Genomic DNA, 12771 nt, shown 5'->3' with positions numbered 1-12771 from the left:
GAGACGGATTTTTCTACACATTAGCCACAGCCATAGCGATCTGCTGCTTCCTTGCTCGAGTAGAAATTCACACAATTCTGCCTGTCCTCCCACAGTCTACCTCAAAGTCTTTCCAAGGTCAGATCCTAATCCGGGCAGTGGCTTGCACTGGCTATGCCCCTCGGCGTGTGGAGTAAGAGCCTCCACATCTCCCTGAAAGTGAAGTTCGCCTCAGTTTTGACCAGTACTACTGTCAGTAAACGGCCTTTGCCCTAAATGAAAAAAGCGAGGCCTTCGTCATCAGGAGGAAAAGTCTGGGGGCCCTGAGCACAGGGAAGGAAGAGGCTGCGAAGCACGGCACCAGGATAAAACCTTTGCACATCGACCGCTCCATTTTGAGCCTTAGGGACTCCCAATTTCTCCTTCACCGGAGGCCTCAGTGGAACTGCCTGCGATAAATCCCCTTGCTGTGCTATGGCGGAAGCCTGTCTACCATCCTACAATGGACTGTTCCTTTCCCTCAAAAGGCATCCCTGTCCTGTCCAGCTGGGATTTTCCCTGATGGCCAAAAGTATTCAGACCTTACACTGTCCAGCTCCAGCACAAACCTCGCTTCCCTCCACCAACTCACCAGACTCTACCAAGAACACGTAACCAAGAGGAAGGATTGTCTCTTCGAAATTCTACAGGTCCAGGCTAGGTTGGGTCATGAAACTTCTCATCTGCTTCTGTCCCTGGGCTCCATGCCTGCCTTGACTTTTGGTTACTCATTTTCTGTTCAACATTTATCTAGCCCTCTGTAGTATTGAGTAAGTTCCAAATATTTGTTCTTCAATAAAGGGGGGCCAAAAATCATGACAAAAATGCCACTGAGTGCTACTAGGGGGAAAAAAAAAGAAGCACCTAAAAATCTACCTTTCACAACGTACCCTAAGCTTCAAACCTTCATATTGTAAAATGTAGGCCTCAGAGACTAATTAGATAAACCAATTTTAATTTCATGGAGCCTAGGTAGGTCATGAACCCTCTGGAACTGTATGTAAGATATCTGTGTTGTTTTTGTTTTCCTTTTCTATTCGTTTTTTAATGTTTATTTTATTTATTTTGAGACAGAGAGGGAGCATGAAGGGGAAAGGGCGAGGCAGAGGGAGGCACAGAGAGGGAGAGAGAGAGGGGAGAAAAAGAATCCCAAGCAGGCTCTGTGCTGACGTAGCTGGAACCAACTTGGGGCTCAATCTCAAGAACTGTGAAATTGCGACCTGAGCCAAAATCAAGTGTCAGATGCTTAACCGACTGAGCCATCCAGGTGCCCCATTTCCTTTTCTATTCTTGTTTTGTTTTGTTTTGTTTTTTCTAGGAAGAAGTTTCTAGCTTCATTAGGTTATCCCAGGGAGAATGACTTATTTATAGCTCTGATGCCTAGAATAAGGCCTGATAGGTAGTAGGAACTCAGCAAACATTTGTTGAATAAATGAATGGATAAGGGATCTGAGCTCTGAAGCACCTAATTTTAAACATGGAGAAATTAAGACTTAGAAAGGATATAATTGTTTTTCTGTAAGGTCATGAATGTCAGTAGTCAGGACCAGACAGAATTAGCTGTTTCAACTCTTTCCACAGCTGGTCAGTCCTATTGTTTTGCTTTTTAACCTAATTGTATCTTTCACCCCATTTCATTTTTCTTCCTCCCAAACCATTGCTTTTTAAGCAAAGAAATGCATCTCATTTCCTAGTTAGAACCTGCCAACCAGTAAGAACCAAGAGGGGAGAATGTGGCGGAAGGGACCAAACAGTGGGGAGAGTCTATGAAAAAGGCCACCAGAATGATTTATTTGTGGTGGCGCAAATAACATGGCTATTATTCCCATGTGATAAGGACATGATTACTACTATGGCATCGAAGTCGCTGTCATTGATGGAAATACGTAAAGCCGAAATAGTGGAGTCAGATCTGGAGGATGGCAGTAAATCTTAAGCTTAAAACTGACCAGGCCAAGCAGCTGTCCTACAAGCAGGTGATCTGCAGCGTTCTAAAAGATGTCTGAAGGACGGGGATCAAATGATCCCCTGCTTGGTTTGAAAGCTCCTTTGGGGGTGGGGGGGGGCAGTCTTCCTCACTTGTTAAGTGATTAGGAGATCCTGGGAAAATTCAAGTCAGGCCTTACTATCCTCCTAACAACTCAAAATCAAGCCCAGCAGGCAAGAAGGAAGAGATTCAAACTGCCACCCAGAGAGGAGAAATAAGGGAGAGGGGCCTAAGCCACACGGAGCTGCTTCATGCTGGGAGAATTTGTGAAAGAGACCAATACTTGAATTCTATGACACAGCAAATTTCTAGTGTTGACGACTTCCTCAGCAGACTGAGGCCAACATGGAGGCTCTGAAGTCCAGGCCATAACAGAAGAGAGAGAGGAGAGCCGTGCCTAACCGAGGGATACGTCCAGAATACTAATCACCAGAAGAAGGAACTTTCAGTAAACTTTTCTTTGAACCCTGGCATCCTAAATGCAAGTCATTTTGGAGGGGAATCTGTTACAATGCCTTAGATTGTGTTTATTGATTATCTTATTATTTGGTAATGGTAGGAAATATTTAGTAAAAAGAAAGAACCCAGCTTAGACAATAAATAATCCGAGTTTGAGTTCCAGATGTGTGACCTTGGTAAAATCACTTAACCTCTCTGAACCTCAGTTTCTTGATTTATAAAATGAAGGTATCAGTCTATATATCCTCGGCAGCTCTTTCTAACTTTTACATGCTATTTATTATATCTAAATTTGTGGTTTAACCTGTTGGCAGATTTCTTTCAAACATGATTAGAAGAGGTTAACCTTTCAGGCAAGACAATCCCTCCCCCTGTTATTTTCTTAGATTTCTCTACAATGCAACTGAAATATGAATTAAATGCCAACTAAAGGGGGGAAGAGGGAGATATTAACCTCTTGGAATGAACAACAATCCTATTGCTATAAACTTCAGATTCTTATACTAAAAATGGGAATTTAAGGAAGTTGGGTTCAGTGAATGATTTGAAGACCTTGCCCTCACTGTACAGGGTGGGATTATAGAGGAGTCCAGTCAATCTATTTATTATTTGAGTTCCACTTTCAAAATATAAACATTTCAAAAACTCATGTAGCAGTCACTTAATTAATACAGAAAATAGGTCTGTCCTATATTGATCTGAAGGTCTTCTGTGTCATGTGCTTCTGTTCTGCCATGAGCCCCAAGTGTCCCTCTAAGATTTCTGCCAGTTTCCTACATTTTGCTCACATAACATCCAAGGATTAGCCAGGTAGCTCACTTTCTCCCTTCCTTACAAATCTAACAGCTCTGGGGTTTCAAAATTCTCTGCCGAGCTCCGAATTGAATTTCCCAATAAGAAGGCACAGTAGGACTGTGAAGGTCAGAAAGGCAGCTAAACAAAAGCTCTGTAGCAAAGGATTTTGCTGGTTAATAGAATACGTAAATGTATTTAGAGTTGAATGCCTCACCCCTCAAAAAAATCAATAACCTAAAACTTTTCCTACCTATCCTACGCTGAACTTTAGTTAAGGAGAAATAACTCAACATTTCGGTTGCCTCAGAGAAACTGAGCTCAGCAAATAACCTTTCCACTCGACACCTCCCCTGGGCCCCTGAGAGACCTTAAACAGCCCAGGGAGTGAGGGGTGGAGAGGGAACCACGTGCCCCACTGAGGAAGTCCTGCACTCCTCAGTACTGGGCGCCTCCAAATACCCAGGCCCAAGTCCAGCTAGTGGATAAAACAGGAAGGGGGCCTGTCTCAGAGGACAATGTGTCCTTCCTGACGACCTCCATGATGGGTGCCTCTCTTCGCCAAAGGCTAAGCCATTGAGGACAGTGCCCCAAGCACTGGATCCCTGATTTCCCTGTGTTGCATCACCAAGGGAAGAGCGTGTGGAGTCTCCTTGGTTTTACCCAGGCCAAGCGGCCATGGGCTGAGGTATCTTTGCACTCACCTGGGACTCCAGAGCTCATTGGTTCAGACTCTTCAGTTCCCGTGGCCTCTGAGATACCCTCCTTCAGTGGCCACCCCTTGTGCAGATCTCCAGTAGTCCAGACAGGTTCAACTACCTGAAAGGGCGAAAAAGATGGGTAGGGTTACTATGCTGGCTCAGGAGGAGAATGAGAGAGATTGGGGGTGGGGATATTTCATAGGAAATCAAGGAGTGGATTGGCTGAAGGACAGAAAAAGGGCAGAGGGGCACATCTGGGCTAAGAGCTACAAGGCAGGGATGCTGATGTCACAGGAGAGCTCTTCAGAGATACCCACAAAGCTTCCCTCCTGCTGCGTCCCAGTATGGGAAGTCTCTGGGACAGAGAAGAGGGTCTTGGTCTGAGATTGAAGCAAGTGTGCCCAGTACCTTTGACTCAATCTCAATCCCTTCCTTTGCCTCCAAACTAAGGCAAATAAGGCAGAAGGACTCAAGACCTGAGGTCTTGAAAAGAGATAGCTGGGGCAAAGGATCCAAAGGGAGGAAGCCTGGTTCTCACCATGGGTAAGGGAGTAGGGCAGGTGCACAGTAACCAAAAAGGGGCCTGAGGGTGACAGCTGGCAGAACCCCTTAGCCTGGCCCAGCCACTAGGGGGCAGATGGCTTGGGGGGCGGGGAGGGGACTCTCCGGTGCCTTCACCCCTTCCTTAGCTCCAGAGACAACCTCTGGTCTTGATTTTCTAACACGGAGACTAAGCTACTTGTCTGGGCAGAGGAGCCAAGTTTCCCCAGGGACCTCTTGGGCACTTCCCACTCCCCAGGGAGAAACAGATTGGGGTGAGGAAGGGTCTCCAGCTGCTACCCCTTACCCCCTTCTCTATAGGTACTCCAGAGGTTGGCATCACATGCAAGCGCCTGGAAGTGTCCATCAGGCCCCTGGCTTACTAGGTGACGTGGCATTTTTCAAGAGGGGTGTGCATTGGCAGTTTGAGGGTTGTAAGAGATTACCCCCCGCCCTTTGCCCTCCTTCCTCAGCAAAGGCAAAGTGGGGACAAAGGGGGAGATCAGCTCCAACCCGCCCCAGGCTGACGCAACTGCTTTGAGGAGGAAGGAAAGATGCACAAAGAGCCACAGATTTTCACTTATTGTGAAGGGAAAGGGGAAGGGGTCCTTTCCTTTGCTCCCGCCCGGACTGATAGCCCTCTCCGCAAGGACCGCCTCTCCCCGGCCCCATCCGAAGTGAGAGGCCCCCGGCCCCGGCCCGGGCGTGCAGCCGCCCCAGTAGCTGGGCTGCAGCAGCTTCCTCAAGGCAGCAACAGTTGTCTGGCTGAGGCGAGGCGAGGCGAGGACTCGCTCTGGCGCGCACGACGCCGGCTTCGGCTGGTGCTCCTGGGCTCTGGAGCCCCTGCCCCAAACCCAGCCTCCGGGGGAGAGGTGTGGGGACCAGGGACGCGGTAACCCTGAGCAGCCTGCGCTCTGGTCGCTCAACGTCTTCGGTGCAAGTTCACTTCTCTTAGGTCACTTTTCTCCCAATCTGGTGGAGGAGCAGGCTTTTGGGGGAGAGGAGGGCTTTCGGGCTGGGGAGATGGGGGGGATGTAGGAAGCAAAAGACAAAAGAGAAGCCCAAGGGACACAGGGGGAAGCTATTTTGAGTCTAACGTGGCTCTTACGCCTCTCCTTCCGCCGGAGCTATCGCTCCACAGACGGCCCCAGGTGAGAGGCAGGGAGGAAACCCCCCCAGGGGTTTTGCTTTTGCTCCATCTCCTTTGCAGATCTTAGAAACCCTTTTACTCTCTCAGGAAACGCCACCAGGGAGGGAAAATCTCCTTTATCTGGGGAGAGGGGCTCTCATTTAGCCCCAGAGGTTTGAGTCCTCGCCTTCCGTGCCTTCTCGGTGCCTTCTTGAAGGCTGAGCTATAAAAGACTGACTCTGTCCAGCTCTCTGGGGCTCCGTAGCCCTTTTCTTACTCGGCAGAGGGTAGAGTCTGGGTGCTCGGCTAACGGGGAGGGGAATGATGGTGGGCATTTAGTTTGCTGGAAGAACGGTGGTTGGGGTGCGGGGAGAATTCAGGCCCTCCCCGAAAACAGGAAGCTTCCTGGAGCTCGGGTCCTGGGCTTTCATATTCCCAGACTCATCCTCTATCTGTGTCCATCGCTGTGGACGCCTGTGTGTGTCTGTGTGTCCTTCTAGTCCTGTCCCTGAGGGCGTCTAGCACTGTTTCTAGCTGGCGAAGGGCACGGGGCGCCAAGCATGGTGAAGGCCTGATTTGTGCCACTTGTAACCGAAGCGGTAACGACTGCAAGGGGAGGAGGGGGACCCACAGACGATCCTCAGTCCTGCAGCTTTGCCTCCCTCCCCAGGACGGGGCGCCTGGAGAGGCCAGGACTGGGCTTCTGCTGCTACTGCTGAGCTCCTGAGTCGGGCACAACCACATCTCTCAAAAGCTCCTTCTCCGCGGGGGTTTCCCCAGCTTTCGCCTGTTTTACCCCCTTCCTTGCTACTTAGTTTTGAAAAAGATAAGATGGGGGAGACCTGAGGCTGCAAAACGCCTCAAATTAGGTTGGAAGTAGGTGCGGGGGGGAAGGTACTCCGGGGAGCGGGCGGTGCCTACGTGTTTCCCTCTTTTTCGGAGCTCCCCAATTCACCACGTCTCGCCTCACCTCCAGGTCCCCCACGCTAGGACAGAGAATGCTGAGGGCCTCTCGCCCCTCCCTCCAGGGCTTCCCCACCCCTAGACTGCAGAGTTGGATCATTAGGGTCAAAAATGACCAGAACATGTCCTAAACTGATTCATATTCCAAGTACTGGCTTGGCCTTAAGATCGGATCCCTTTTTTTGCAGTGGGTGAATGGGGTTACTCGGGGTGTGGGGCGGGGGGGGGGGAGACACAACTTCTGTAAACTTTTATTGTATTTTAGCTTCTTTCCACTTCGAAAACACACGCAAACGGCCTGCTTCAATTCCCCCTGTGATACAAAGTCGATTTAAAAGTTGGGGGCGGGGAGCCGCTCGGAGGACAGGCGGGTGACCAAAGCCTCAGGGAGCGCGGGAAGGACGAGAGGGAAAGGATTGCTTCTTCCATGGAAAACGGGGAAAGGGTTGGGAAAGGCTCGGACCGAGCCGCTTCGGGAAGGTGCGGGCTTCGGCTATCGCTGCTGGCTGCGGTCTTCTCGACGAGCGCGCCCTCCGCGAATGCTTTTTGGGGTAAGGGCTTCCGGCTATTGAGTTATGTACAGCAAGCCCAGACCGCAAAAAGATTCGCGAAGGGCAGAGTCTGCCGGCTTCTTCAGTCCGCCGCCGCCGCCGCCGCCGCCTTCAGCCCAGGATGTCTCCGAACCCCGGAGCCGAGCCCGCTGGGTCTCCCCAGCGCGCTCCATCGCGGCTCAGCCTTCCCACCCCGCGCACCGCCCGCCCCTCTGCCGCCCCTCCCCGCACCCCCCGACTCATCCTTGCATTTCTCCACACCGTCCGCGATCCCCCAACTCAGCCCGCACAGACGCGAGCGAGGTGTGTGGAGGACGAGAAGAGGAGCGTGGAGGGGAACCAGAGATCCCGGCGCCCTGCCTCCACCCCTCTTCCGTAGCCCCAGCACCCTGAGCCTCCCCTCCTATCTGGCCTATCACCCCCATTCCCCTCTCAAGGTTCCGCCAGCCCTGGCTGCAAGGTCGCGGATCTCTGAACAGGTACAGTTCGGATTTCCCCTGAACCCGCTCTTGTCCCTTCTAGTCCCCCAGCCGAGGTTCCAGCCGTGACTACAGGCGCTGCGTAAAGAGAAAAACTCCCCCAGAGCACTAAATAAATACAGACGAGGCCGCCAGCTCATTGGTGCGGACTAAAATCGTCACCCACCAATCAGGAAAGAGCTCACATTTTCCCCTTTTTTTTTTTTTTTTTTTCAGAAGGGGGAGGGAGGAAAAAAAATATTTCCATTTCTAATTATTCAACAAAATCCAGACTGGAACACGTTAAAATCTTGTTGTTGCAAAAAAAAGCTGCCAGGACCCCTACCTCCATTCCAGTCCAAGTGAGGGGAAGCGTGCAAGATATTGAGCAAGGGAGGGTTCAAGACAGAGACCTCTCCCAATGGGACCCAAGCCAGAAGATTCAGACAGAAAACGACAGGCAGAGATGAACATAAAATAAACCCAAACTCCACGCTAGTCAGCCTATTTCTAGAAAAATGACAATGTCTCAATCCCCCCCCCCCAAAGTTCTGAATGCTCAAGAGAAATGGTGAAGCTCCTCCCTCTGCACCCTCGCCCAAACCCGTCTAGATATTGGGTGTCTGATGGCCCACTCGTCTCAGGTGCCCTCTCATTGCTGCAGCCCCCCTTCCCATTCTGCAGATTGTTGAGGGTAACAACAAGGGGCGAGCCCCTCATTGATCGCCGGCTCCCACAACGACGGGAGATTCCAGCATCTTCAGGAGAAAAGAGAGGGGTGGGGAGAGGAAGGGAGGGGAGACTAGGGTGAAAGGAGGAGGGTGATCTTTCGTTCTCCCTCCTTCCCTCTCCCCTCTCTTCCTCTAGGCCCCCTAGGCCATCCCATCCATCCAAACTTTGAGGGTTGCCCTAATTCTTCCCAGTGCAGCGCCACCCTTCCCATATCCGCTCTTGCCCCCCCTCCCCAACCACCCCATCAGTATCCAAGAAGGGTGTGGGCAAAAGAATGTTCTGACCACCTCCCTCTCCAACAGTAGTCCCCCAGTGGGGAAAAATTCAGCCAAGGTGGGATGCTGCAAACATTGCAAGAAAGTTGCCATATTTGTTCTCTGCCACCCTGAAATCGACGTGCGGGCGGGCGCGAGCGCACACACACTCCAGCTCAGCAAGCCAGAAGAAAACGTATCTAGACCAAGTAGTCACTGTCTCCGAGTGCCTGTCGGCCCACCCCCTCCGCCCATCCATCACCCTCCGCAGAGCTGCGACCCTCCCACCCTCCCACGGCATCCCCTCGGCTAGGCTACCGACAGACGCACGCACACTCCCCCCGAGCGTCGGCGCGCCTGCCGCGCCAGAGGGGGCTCCACAGTCTGCGCCTGTCGCCGCTGCAGCGCGGGGCAACTGGGAAAAAAAGTTCTGCTCAGCAGACCAGTGAGCCTACAGACCACCGGCCGACCAGTGTACCAACCCCCTCCTCCTTACCTCGGTCCGCAGGCCCCGAGAGCGCGCTGGTCCCGTCCGCACTGCAGCCAGCTTGAAGGAGTCCCTTTCCAACCAGCCCGCTCCCCTCCCGCCCCTCCCTGCCCCCAACGGGTGTTTGCCCAGCGGCAAAGCAGGCTGTTCCAGGTAAGTATATAAGTTACTGTAACTGTGTGGGAGGGTCACGATCTTGGTAATTGCTGCTTTCCGAGCTTAACCCCTGCGTTCCTGCCTTCCTCCAACTTGTTGAGGACTCGTCGGGTAGCGGGAGAGCGAGCGAGCGCGCCGGAGAGCGCGCCGGCCGGGAGGGGGGGAGAGAGGTGCACCGGGCAGAGAGGGGAGAGCGAAACAGCGAGCGGCGGAGTTCAAATGCCCCCCTGGCAGCGGTTTTCATTGGATAGGTCTTCCCCCCACCCCACCCCCGTCTCCCCTGGCTTGGTCCCCCCCGCCTGCACCCCCCCCACCCCCCCGTCTCCCATGTAGGGGACGTCTCCAGGCAAAGTCACGATTCCTTCTCAGTTCGGAATGAACTGTGACTAGAGCCATGACGCAGCCAGCGCGCATTACTCACTTTTTGCAGTCACGACTTGGGAATCCGTGCTGGTTCCAACCAAAATTACACCGCTACCATTGAATTATTTAATAGGATCCAGTTCGGGGGTAAACTTATGCATTGTGCCAAGGGATGGAGGACGAGGGGGGGGGAATGAGGACAGGGGCATCTTCCTTCCCCCTTCTCGACTCTTGGACCACCCTTCCCCACCACCACTCCACGTGCTGCAAGTGTTTTATTGCGCTACTACCCCTCCCAGCCCGTCCGCTCCCCCCCCCCCCACCCCGTCCCAACCATTTCCTTTGCAAATGTGGCAGAATTTGTAAACACAACCACGCAACTTTCGGGGCTGAGAGGGGCGAGGCTTGGGAAGGGAAACGAGTAGGTCCGGGTGAATGACGAGGAGGCCTAGGGGTGGGCCGAGAGGCTGCGAGCAGCTTTGGTTTGAGCTGAATTGTCAAGACAAAGTGTGGGTTGCAGCGTTATTTGTGTTATTCTCCACAACATCAGTAACAGCCCTTGTTACTATTATGAGTTGACGAATACTCAGTCTCAGCCAGGGAATCTTTCCAGAGAGGGACTGCTTCTGAACTAAAAATAACTCGACCCACCCTCTTCCCCCCTCCCCAACCAGGGCTGCGCGTTGGGTGCCCTGCGTGGGGGTCAGGTCACTAAAGCCAGAAGCTCCTGCTGGATTAGAACGGGGTAGAGGGAGCAGAGAATACCTGGGCTCTCTTTATCTCTCTCCTGAAGACTGTCCCCCTCAGATACTTACCTCACCATCCTGAGTTTATTTTTTTAATTATATAGAAAATATCTCTGTATGCACACAAGCTTATTGCAGATCTGCAAGATTCATTTCTCCTGCCGTCCACAGCCCACCTTTGTGGGCCAGTTTGAGGATCCATTTTTATTATTCCTCGCGGAGGAGTTAATCAGTATGAATGTCTTTGTGTGCGCGTGATATTCATCCCCCTTCTGGCCTCTAATAACCTTCCTCCCTCCTCACCTGTCTGGCTACAGGTTTGGCCAAAGTGTCTGGGGCTGATTGCAATGAATCTCACTCCGGTTCGAGTCCATAACCCCAGGAAGTTGACGGTCTCTCCAGTAACATTTGGCAACTTGGAGAAGAATCGCCCCCTCCCAGTTTCCCTCGGAGCCGGTTTTCAGAAACCCTTTGGCTTTTGACTTTAAAGCGCCTCGCGTTGTTCCCAAGCCTGGATTCTCTGCGTATCGCACCAGCAACTCCTGTGCTTTGGTTTCTAATTCATTCATTCCACAACTCATTTGGGGCTCCTATGACTAGGACGCGAAGGAAGGGGGAATAGTAAGAAAAATGCCATAATGCACAGACACATCCTTACACACCTCACGGGAATTGCAGAATGTGGGAGCGTGGGGGCATGAAGTGGGAGGCGATGAGGGTCTGAATAAAGCAACCTATAGCCTCTTATTTTGAGAGTCACCATCACCGGAGAGAAATCTTTCAAATCCACTGGCGGGAAGGTGCCGGAGCCTGGGAATGGAGACCCAGATAGAGACTGGCCTCTGCGGAGAAAGCCGGTGAGGCACCGGCTTTCGGTTCCTGGAGCGCTGGGCCTTGGCTCATCCTGGAATCTAACACTTTGCTCCCCCCTCCTTTAAATTTTTTTTCCCTTTCCTTCCCACTCACCCCTCCTTTTCCCCAAAGCTCTCACCGAAGTCACGACTCTCCCCTTTGAACATCCTTAACCCCCTCCTCTCCGCCTCCCTCTCTGCATCCAGGGCGGGTCTATCTGCAGCTGGCGCCAACCCCGCCCCCTGGCGCTCGGAGCTGAACTCGCGGAGGACCAAGGAATTTTCAGCACCTGCCTTCTATGGACAGCTACCGCGCCCTGAGCCAGCCGGGGCCAGGGTCGCAGTCCTCGGGCTCCAGGAAGGCTCCAGGAACCGAACGAGTAAAGTTTGTCAAAGGAAGACAGATTTTCCCCTTTCTTTACCTCCCGGCCCCATCCATGCAATTTTAATCTATATCGCATTGCCTCCATTAATCTCGCAGAGAGATGGTCCATTAAGTGGTATCTGGGCACCCTTTAAGACAGAGAAAACGGGGAGGGGAGGGGGGCAGTGGAGAGAACGGGGCTCAACAGCGCCGACCCATAAAGAGAAAGAGAGTTGCAGCAGCTATTGATTCAGAGATTCGTCAGGGTGATTCCCGGCTCTGCAAGAATTCCCCCTTTCAGTTCCTTTGCATGCAGCCCCAAATTCATTATGCACACTCACAGCTGTACCCCTCACCCTCCACTCAGTCCCACCCTCTTCTTCAGAAAGGGGTAGAAAGGCAGCCAGAAAAAGAACCCCAGAGCATGCACAAAGTAAGCCTCGGCTCATACTCACAGTCTGCGGCATGCACATGACATAATATTACTTACCCAAACGGGAACTCCTTAAGAGAAAAAGAGAAACATAGGGGGAGGGAAGAGAAAGTGGAGAGAGGGAGACAGGAGAGGAGAGGAAAAATCCAACAATTAATTTCCAGACATAGTTGGGGGGGGCAATGCGGTGATGTCCAGGTTTTCTTCCACCCGCGCTGGCTTTTTATCCAGTACAGCCCTCGGTCTATTTCTGGAACACGATCAAACCCTGATGCTATTTTTAGCAAGTACTGAAAAAACCTCCACACACAAAGGCATTTTGCTGGAACCTTAAGTCCGAAACATTAAATGTGCATTAAGCGCCCCCTCCCCACTTTTTTCTGCACCACCAGACTCATTTGCGTTAGTGCAGGTGACGTTTTTTAAAGCAGAAAAATACCCAAATATTATATTTTCCCTCCTCCCCATTAACTCCCGTCTGCCTCTGCCTGTTGCAAGCTCCTCGCAGTCTCCCCAGCAGAAGGCTTTGGAGTGGTTGTATTTTTTAGAGCTGCATGTCTCCATTGACCAGTTTCCCTGCATGCTGGGGGTTGGGGTGGGGGAGAGGGGGCACTTAGGCCCCCTCCCCAGAAGACCTTCTCAAGAAAGCTCTAGAGTCTAACGCTATTCACGATGGAGATTCCCAAATGAGGGGGGAAAAAATCTTCCGTACCCTTCCCACGTTTCCCACCCATGCTTTGCAAAATCGCGCTGTGTTTGCAATACAACGCCTTTGGAAATGTATGTG

The 12771-nt window shown here is 52.1% G+C and overlaps 1 long non-coding RNA gene across 1 annotated transcript; it reads left to right on the top strand.

The window, feature by feature from the left end:
- The first annotated feature begins 9124 nt into the window (after window positions 1–9124).
- Window positions 9125–11586, top strand: LOC123601613. The gene is made up of 2 exons (XR_006714195.1): window positions 9125–9224; window positions 10654–11586. It is a non-coding gene; the product is annotated as an uncharacterized LOC123601613 (long non-coding RNA).
- The last annotated feature ends 1185 nt before the right edge of the window (window positions 11587–12771 follow it).

This window comes from Leopardus geoffroyi, chromosome D1, assembly GCF_018350155.1.
Source record: "Leopardus geoffroyi isolate Oge1 chromosome D1, O.geoffroyi_Oge1_pat1.0, whole genome shotgun sequence".
Classification (NCBI taxonomy): Eukaryota; Metazoa; Chordata; class Mammalia; order Carnivora; family Felidae; genus Leopardus; species Leopardus geoffroyi.
Note: the sequence above shows the minus strand (reverse complement) of the source record. Positions and strands in the feature narration are given on the sequence as shown.